Here is a 10384-nt window from a genome sequence, read left to right as displayed (position 1 = left end):
CAAAGTTTTGGACAATCATGGCTTTGTTAATGCAAATTGGGCTAGAGATATGGATGGAAGAAGTTATACCAATGGCTATGTGTTTAACCTATTTGGAGGTGCAGTTAGTTGGATGAGCAAGAGAGATTTTGTAGTGACAATTTCAACTACAAAGGAGTAATACATGTAATCCACTCATGTAAGCAGAGAAGAATTTTGGTTAGAGAGATTGTGTTCAAGTATGGGGTTAGTACAACTAGTTATAAGGATAGAATGTGATAGAAAAATTGAAATTTTCTTAGCAAATACCATGCTTATCATTGAAAGACAAATCACATTGATGTTCAGTATCACTTTGTGAGGGATATGATTGAGGACAAAAAGGTGTTGCTGGTAAAAGTGGACAGTTTGAAGAATGTTGTAGATGCATTGATGATATCTGTGAGCACTGAGATTTTTTCTTGGTGTGGAGAATCAATGGGAATTGCAAGGCTAAACCAATTACTAATCTCTCCTATGACCCCCATTATGGAATCAAAACAGGAAGTGGGAGAATGTTGGGTGTGTGTTATATTCTTTCACAACTAGCCTCACGTGCGAAGTGGGGGGTTAGAGGGGGGGGGTGACAACACCCCTTTAATTATGTAAAGCATAGTGGGGAGTCATAGCGGGAGCGACAGTGCCCTAGGAATTTTTTTTTTGAAAGTATATTAGGTGGGCAGATCTACCTATGGTTTTGTGTATGGGTGTTGCATATGGTTTTGGGAATAATGGTTTTCCTCCCATGGTATTTTGTAGATCCGGTTAAGGGAACTATGGTTATGTTATAATATATGGTTAATGGAATGGGGTTTATGAATTCTTTGACGTGTATATATATATGCTTTAACATTGAAAGGAATACAATGAAAAATCAATTTGGTAGTATTGGTTTTAGGACCGAGGGGAAAATCTCTGTGTATATTTGTTTTGTGGTTAATGCTCTCACCATTGTTTACTTTCTATTGTTGGAATTCGTATGCAAGCAATTTCTGTATAGGGTTAAAACCTTCACTAATATCATGAGTTCAAAATTTAAATTGTCCCATACCATTAGACACCAACAACTCCCTCTAAGTTACTTCATTGTGAACACTTTGATTCACTGTCCCTCAAAGTAGCTCATATGTTCTACCATACAACATGTCTACCATACTTGGCAATGGTGATAAGAAATTTTTGGTAAATATATTTGTTTACATCTTATTCCTATCCATTTTTTATGCAAAGACTTGCTAAAATTATGGTGGGAAATAAGTTATTTAATTTCTTGAAAACTTAAGAATAAAAAATCACTACACAAATATCTAAAAATAATGCATAAATATTACAACCACATGCATAAATTATGGAATAAAATATGTGCGAGAGTTATCTATATGAAATTGTGTTATGTAAAAGATGCAATAAAACTTCAAATTATGGTCTAATAAATTGTTTTTTAATAATATTGAAAAATAAATATTTATTTTTCAAAGTTAAACATTATAAGTTGCATTGGTCAATATTAAACTAATAGTGATCAACAAACAAATCTATTTCTAGAGTCATGCCACAATATAATAACAACCACCCATTATTAATATTGAGTATTTTTTTAGGGTGTTGAATCTATTCATGTTTTCAAAATAAAATTTTAAACAATAAGAAATAGCAATCCAACCCTAAATTGTTTCGTTAGATTTTAAAAGAATAACCATTTTATCTATCACAATGAGAAAATAAATTTACATTATTTTTCTCTATGAAAACTAGATATAAATTATGTTATTTAATATTGACATTGAAATATTTTATTTATGGTTGATGGTATGATATTTTTGGTTATTGATATTTTCTTGTTTTTAAATATCGCATGTACACTTAATTTAGAACCCACCTAGATATATTTTAACTCAGATCTATCAAATGCCCAGAAGGATCCAATCTCTCGAGGCACAAACTTCCTATTTGAGTGAAAAATTAAGGATAGGTTTGCACCTCTAGAGATTTGATCCATCACGGTGCTTGATAGATTTGAGTTAATATGGATCTAGGTTGGTTATATAATACTATAAAATATCTATATTTGTATCTGTGTGTCTCTTTCTTATTCCCTCTCTCTATCTCACCCCCAAAACATACACACTTTATCTCCATATTTATCTCTCTCACTCCCTCTGTCTTCCTCTCTACCTCTCACTATTCCCTTCCACCCTCATCTATCTCTCACTCTCTCTCAATCGCTCCCTTGTTACTCCCTCTCTCTTTACCTTTTCTTAAACACACACATTGCAAAGACAAATAGGAAAGATAAGCAGGAATGTTCACTTATTATTAACAAATGATATACATAGTACATGGTGTGACCCTTGGATTTATATTCCAAGTGGTCTCTTGGACTCCTTTTGGTTTTTCAGCTTCGACACCAACCCTTAGAGGATTAGGTGTCCAACATTCCCCCACTTAATCTGAAGGGTTATGTATGAGTCCAAGAATAGAGTTGTAATACAAAACATGCAAAAATGCATGGAAGCACTAGGCTAAATGTGCTCTCTGAAATGTTGGTATAAAGGGCATGGTTTAAGGATGACCACCAACACTAGAACGCTTAGTTCAGTTTCCAGAACTCTTCCAAGTCTGGCATGAAGCTCAAGGCTTCTGCTAGAGGAACTGCTCCTAATGTTTTGAAGAGGGAAACCTCCAACCATGAAAGGGAGGTCTCACCTCACATAAAATGGAGAACCTCAACTTGAAAAGGGAGGTCTCAACCTGTGATGGTTTAAGGATTAAAAACATCTCTGGAATGGTTAATGCAATTCTTGGAACTCTTCCAAAGCTGGCAAGAAGCTGAAGTCTTCTGCTAGAGGAAGTGTCACCAATTCTTTGAAGAGGTGTCACAAACTGAAGGCATGCTCAGGGGCATATTTGTCTCTGGCTACAACTCTGAATCTGGTACGGTAGGTTGTGGCTCAGGCTCGCTTGATGTGTCTTTGAAGTTTGTAGATGACCATCATTTCCCCCCTGTCAGATAGAAGGTGAAATGATGGAGAAAACTCAACTGTAAGACTGTTCAATACTCTAGAACAAGTTTTGACATATGACTAGAATATCTTCTTGGCTATTGATGCCCATTACCAAGAAGCAATCCATCGAAGATGAATCTTTGTTCTTGTAGGAAGTTTGTTTTTGAAGCATCTGTTTGAAGAACAACTGGTTTTATGACAGTGCTTACATGGATGAAGAACAAAACAATGATTTTTCAGATGGCCAACTCGGTCATAGTGTTGGCATTTCCCAATCTGTTGTTGTTGTTGTGGAAGAGGAGCAGAATCTGGAATAGCTCTAGGTGAACTGTCGTAAAGTAATATAACATTCTGAAACTAGATGGGCTTTGAATAATATGGAATATGAAAGGAAACCTCCTTATCATATCCAAGACCTATTTTGCGCTTATTATGGACAAGCTCTTCCCAAGGTCTGATGATGGGCTTGGGAAGTGAAAATTGAACTTCTGCATCTACATGTACAATTGTTTCTTCATTGGGTACTAAATCTTAATGAACTTCAACAATATTGACTTGTTGCTGATGGGTATCTGTCTCAATGTTCTAAACAAAAATAGGTTGAGAATAATGACTCCACTGCTGTAATTCTTCCTGTTGTAGTTGAGATTCAATCTGTAAAAAATCAATTTGTTCTTGTGCATATTGTAGACAAGTCTGAATTTATGAGTGAGAGCCTTTGCTAATTTGAAATGTGTCATTTGAATTAGATTGTATCAGATTTTTCAAGAACTCTAATACTTCACCAATTTGGGTCATTTTCTCTAATGTCAAATTTACACTTTAAAATTTGTTTACAACTATGAACCAATGTCATTGCAAAATATTCTCTACAAATGTGCAACAAACAACTAGTGTGCAATATCCCTTTAATGCAGACAATACTATTGATTTCTCAAGTCTATTTTATCCATAAAGACAACAACATTGGTGCAACCATATAGCTCAAAGTTTACCCATATAATTCAGCTCATCTTCAATGCAAAAATATAGACCAAGACACGTGGTGAGCTCGACCAACATACAATATATTCGATGCTAAAATTAGGCATAAGTTTCAATGCAAAGAGTAATAATGGCTCGTGAAATTACGGACAAAGAGAGACCATCGTTGGTTGTTGTGTCTAGTCGGGACACAGTTTCAATTGCGAGTATAATAAAAAGACTTACTCCCCAAAATACATTTGTAATGCAGATACAACACCCGAGGTGTCAGCTCAATCGATTTGACTTGGTGGTAACCCCTCACCATGATTTTCATGCTTTGACTCCTGCTGGACGACAATAAGTTCCTCGTTTTCTATGGAATTGGATAACTCCTAGAGAACCACCAAATAGAAAAGTGGTGCTTACACTTGGAGCTTTGCACCAAGCTGATTTTGCCACATTACGAATGGTTGCTGCATAGTGGCATGATGAATTAGCACCACTTCCAAAGCCATTTATTGTTGTGAATATAGGGGGACCTACAAGGCATTGTAAATATGGCATTGACCTTGCCGTGAAGCTAATATATGCTCTATATAAGGTTCTTGGTAAATGCGAGACTGCACGCATTTCTTTCTTGAGAAGAACGCCTCTTCAGGTTTGTAACATAATGTGGAAAGAATTTGCTAGTCATCGAAAGGTTTATATTTGGGATGGCCAAGATCCAAACCCAAAGATAGAGCACCTTGCGTGGGTTGATGCCTTTGTAGTCACAACAAATTCGATGAGTATAGTAAGTGAAGCATGTAGTACTGGGAAGCTAGTGTATGTCATTGGAGCATAATGCCAATATACCACTTTTGCAAACACTTTCCACACGGTTTTAAGCCATGCAAAGCAAATTCAGCTTGTTTTGTTCGTTCAATAAAGTTTAACGCAGCAGCAGTCAATAAAATTTAATGCAGCAACAACCATGTCATAGCATTAATACAAGTTTTGAACTAGCAATACTCACAACATCAATGCTAATCCATATCCATCATAAATTCAATGCCGAGAGATGAAACATATGCCCAATGCATCGAGAGATATTTGCTGCCAACGCAGATGTAATTCGAACCATTCTATGGAGAGCTTTGAAACAACATCCAATACTTCTCTTCAAAAACTCAACACTCCATTTCCAGTCAATGACACTCCCTTTCTCGTCGAGAGCTCCATTACAACATAGTCAAATATCATGATCAACAATTAATATATTCTAGTGACATGACCAAAGATTTAATGTTTTGATTCATTGAATTTCACAAGAACTGCTTCAATTCATTTCTTAGGAATTCAAATAAAATCACAAAAAATGCACCAGGAGTATGGACTTGGAATCAATGCACAGCTAAAATGCAGAGGTAATGTTTGAACTAGGAATGGAGAAAGAGCGCACAGCTTCTGTTGGTTTGCAAAAACAGGTTTGAGTGGAAGGATGAAATTGACAGAGAGTGTTAGAGTGTTGCATTGGTAGAGATGGATAGATCTCGCGATATTCCTCTTCGCAGTCACAGGGGTGGGTCTGCTCACAACAGAGGAATGGCAGAGCTGATAGAGGTAACAACTTTTATTGTAACAAATGCTCAGAAAGGTATAATCAGGAGGAGAGAATTGGTTTACAAAGGCCACAAAAATAGGTTGCTCACACTTGAGCAGGGCAGGAGATCGCCTGCTCTGATACCATGTTAAACACACACATGGCAAAGACAAATATGAAAGATAAGCAGGAGAGTTCACTTATTATTAACAAATGATATACATTTATAGTACATGGTGTGACCCTTGGATTCATATTCCAAGTGGTCTCTTGGACTCCTTTTCGTTGTTCAGCTTCCACACCAACTCTTAGAGGATTAGGTGTCCAACACCTTTCTCCCTCTGTGTCTTTCTTCTTCCTTCCCTTTCTCTCCTTCTCTCTCTCCCTTTCTCTACCACCTCCCTCTATCTCTCCCCCCATCATTCTCTCTCTCTCTCTCTCTTTGTCCCCTCCATCTTCGTGCCTTCCTCTCTCTCTCTTGATCTTCTCTCCCCACATCTTCTCTATCATCCCTCCTCTCCTCTCTCCCTCTCTATCTCTCCATCTCTCCCTTCTCACTCCCTCTCTTTCCACCTTTATCTCCCTATGTCTTTGTTCTTTCCTCACTCTTTCTACCCCATCCTATCTCTTCTTTCCTCTATCTCCCACCTCCCTCTCTCGTCTCCCCCCATCACTCTCTCTCTCTCTTTCTCTCTCTCCACCCTCCAACCTTTTCACTATCTCCCTCCCTCCCTCTCTCTTCCTTTCACTTTTCTTTTTGTCATGCCTAGATCCTTAGTTAACATGGATCTATGTTGGTTCTTACTAATACTATTTGTATTATATAAATTTCACATCTTTAAATATAAAGGTATTATCATTTTTAGTTTTATTCAAACCTTAATTTAATTTCTATGGGAATATTTTTAGTAGTCATGAAGATAGAGGGTTTATATACATCTAAAAATTAATTATAACCCTTTTCCTATTAGATTCACTTAAAAAAAGTTTTTGAGACATATTTTTGGTGATAATCACATCAAAATTATTTTTCTGACACGTTTCGAACCAACCAGTGTGGTTCATCGTCACCACAAGATGAAGAATCAGATGAGTTAAATAGTGAGACAGATCGCTCCAACGTCTAAAAAGAAAGGATTAATTTTGAATAGACAAAAAATTAGGGGAAAAATATTTACTTTCAATTTAAATAAATAACTAAAAAAAAAACATGTTTCAAAAACTTGATATGGATCGCACAAGCCTAAATTCTATAAAAAATGATATAAAATTAAATTAAAATAGAACAATTTTTATTGTAAAATCAGATTTAGTTTTTGGGCATGTGTTATTGATAAGCCATGGTATTAGCCCATGCTATTGTAGCAAATTCTATTCACAAGTTCATAATATCAATGACAAAGTGGCAGTGAATATCTATGATTATGAATCTTGTCATATTGAATAAAATATTTTGATTGTGAAATACGTTATGTTTTTTGGGCTTGTGGTATTGTTAAGCCATGGTATTGTAATGAAATCTATTTACAAGTTAACAATATCCATGGTACAGTGGGGATGAATATCTATGGTTAACAATATTTTCATATTGTTATAAAATAGTTTGATTGTGAAATAAGTTATTTTTTTTGGCATGGGTTATTGATAAGTATTGGCCCATGGTATTGTAACAAAGCCAAATTTCTACAAGTTACTATAAAGTGAGGGTGAATATCCATTAAGAATCTTGTCATATCGTTATAAAACATTTTGGTTTTGAAATAAGTTATGGTTTTTGAGCTTACCATATTGATAAGACATGGTATAAGTTAATAACAAAATCAAAATATAACAAATTGAATTGTATTATTTTTATTACTTTAACTTTTTATTATTAATTTAACCAACTTATCGATGTTTGTACTCACCAACCACTTCTAACTTATTATTATTTAATTAAAGCAACATTTAGAATAGTTTACATACTTGCATTACATCTACACATCTACAATCACAAGTTAATAACAAATTCAAAATATAACAAATTGAATTTTATTATTTTCGTTATTTAACTTTTTTCTATTAATTGAACCATCATTTACTTACCCCAGTTACTTTTAACTTATTATTATTATTATTATTATTTTATAAAATCGACTCCCAATTACGTTTAACTTATTATTATTATTATTATTTTTTATGAAATCGGCTCCGCTGTCACGCAACCTTCTTACCGTTACAATAGAAAGCCTTTTTTTTGCCCGGCGGAGCCTTATCTATATCTATGGTTTCCCCGTCGTTACGACAATGTGGCTCCCGTTGAACGTGAAGCTGGACACAACGGTTGCAATCTGCGTGCGAAGTCACTTATTAATTTCGAAAATTTCAGGTTGTTCAAATGGAACTAGTTTGATTATATCCGCATTTCTGGTTTGATTATATACGCATTTTTTAATGTATAGAGAAAGTTGAAGCAGTCTTAAGTTAGGGATGATAAAAGATTATATTTTTGCTTAATCGCAAGTTAATCAACGCAATTTCACATGTAAAGAAAGTGGAGGGAAATTTTTTATTTGGATATATAAAGACTGTATTTTTAGGATCATCGATGTGAGGCTTAGCTTTCATCGCTTTGACTTAATTAAATATGTATTACCTCTATAGAATCATGAAAGAATGCAAAGTTTCCGATTTCCATGTATTATTTCCTTAAATGGCATGTGATACCTCAAATAACATGTGATGATATATGGGAGATTCCCATGCAAACTGACTTTCAGGCACTGACCTCTCAACGCTATCAATAACTTATTTCTCCAGAACGACCACTATTCATGAGGTAAGTCAGATTTTGAGTGGCTGATTATGATGCCTAGTCGACATTCTCCCCTTTTAGTACAACGTCACGTTTTCCCATCCTTTTTCTTGAGTTTAATAATCCCCCGGTTTGGTTGTATTATTTTAACATCTTCTGCTCAAATTCCTCGCTTCGGGCATATATATGACCTCTGGGATGGCAAGGGAGAGAATGCGGTAGATATCTATTCGTCAGATTACAAACTGCTAGCAGTCCCTTGGATATTTATATTGTTCAGCACTTTGATCAGTTGTGTTCTGGACATTGCCATCCAATGGACTGGCCTGAGACACTAACCAGAGTCCAATGTATTTCGGAGAGCGGCATTGAATGCTTGCCATCCAGATACATCAGGCCTGATCACGAGAGGCCCCCGAAGTTGCGGTTGTTAGCAGAGGAGATACCCATCATAGACCTCGCTGGTCTCTACGACGAACGTCGGAATAAGACCATGGAAGACATATCAGATGCATGTAGAGAGTGGGGATTCTTTCAAGATATTAACCATGGAGTTTCTGCGAAACTTCTCATGTCCGTACGTGAGGTGTCGAGAGAGTTCTTTTGTCTGCCGTTGGAGGAGAAGCAGAAACACGCCAACGATCCTGGGACTTACGTTGGATATGGTAGTCGAACTGGTGTGCAGAAAGGTGCGATTCTCGACTGGGGGGATTACTATTATCACAACTACTTGCCTCTCTCCATACGAGAGGAGGACAGATGGCCATCCAAACCGGATGAATACAGGTGATGCAGGAACTCCCTTTCCATTCAATGTTGCATTTTTATTCTTCGTTTGCACTCAAAATTCCACTTGCATGCATCTATGGAGTCAATGGAGCATCATATACAAGTTTCATTACGGAATCTATATAGTTCTTTATTTTTATCCTGATTCTGAGAGTGGAAGTGATGTTTATCGGTTGGGTTGCAAGATAAAACAGGAAGTGCTCCTTTTCTCTTGTTTGTGTAGCTACTCTGGAAATTTCATTATTGCTTCTTTGTGTCGACATCACAGGAGTATAATGAAGGAGTACTGCGAAGGAACGCTGCAACTCTGTAACACCTTGCTGTCTGTGTTTTGGGAAAACCTGGGCCTGCCTCCGGACCATCCAAATGAAGCTTTTGGAGGCGAGGAGGGCATTGGGATTTCTGTTCGAGTCAACTATTATCCTGTATGCCCACAACCAGAATTGACTTATGGGCTGTCCCCTCACTCCGATACTGGAGGAATAACCGTTCTGCTTCAGGATGATGTCGTGGGTCTCCAAGTTCGCAAAGGCGACTATTGGTTGGCTGTGCGCTCGTTGATGCTTTGACGATAAACCTAGGCGACCAGATGGAGGTCAGTATTTCGATCACTTTTTTCATTCACCCGTCAAAATCCGCCGATTGTCATAGTTCTTTCTATTTCTTTCTTCGCGCAGATATTGGCAAACGGAATTTACAAAAGTGTGGAACACAGCTGCCTTGTGAACTCGAAAAAGGAACGAATGTCGATCGCGGTTTTCTGTAACCCTAATGGAGACAAGGAAGTCGGGCCTCTAAAGGAGCTGATTGATGATTCCAACCCGCCGAGATACCGAAAGATGAAGTTCAATGACTACAGGATGTTCATTCGAACAAGTGGGCCTAAAGGAAAGAGTTACCTGAAGTCGAACATATAATTTCGATGAAGCAGCCGAATTATAAGTTCTTGTACTGGTGCATATGCAAGACAAACATCCTGTGACATGCATATCTGTAATCCAAACATAGAATAATCACGCACAAATAGGTTGAATGTGTTTACATAAATTCAATCAGTTTGTGCATAGTCTTAGCCTTTAGGAGACAAGTATTGCTCAAATACATAATACCCGCGGATTGCCCGCATAAAATAAGCGTTTCCCACTTTGTATTTGGAAATTCTATATACATCTTATGAATTGTTTAATCTAGTCTGTTGTCTAAAGATGCAGTTACATATACCGATGCAAG

The 10384-nt window shown here is 36.7% G+C and overlaps 2 pseudogenes; both read left to right on the top strand.

Moving 5' to 3' along the window:
- The first annotated feature begins 4137 nt into the window (after positions 1-4137).
- LOC149201139 (mitochondrial fission protein ELM1 pseudogene) lies at positions 4138-4833 on the top strand (annotated as a pseudogene).
- Positions 4834-8681: 3848 nt separating this feature from the next.
- On the top strand, positions 8682-10071 carry LOC149201138 (jasmonate-induced oxygenase 1 pseudogene; annotated as a pseudogene).
- Positions 10072-10384: the final 313 nt, after the last annotated feature.

This window comes from Pinus tabuliformis, chromosome 2_1, assembly GCF_031772625.1.
Source record: "Pinus tabuliformis cultivar Carrire ecotype Pingquan chromosome 2_1, CPIR1, whole genome shotgun sequence".
NCBI lineage: Eukaryota > Viridiplantae > Streptophyta > Pinopsida > Pinales > Pinaceae > Pinus > Pinus tabuliformis.
The sequence above is the reverse complement of the archived record's forward strand: the minus strand, read 5'-3'. Positions and strand labels throughout refer to the sequence as shown.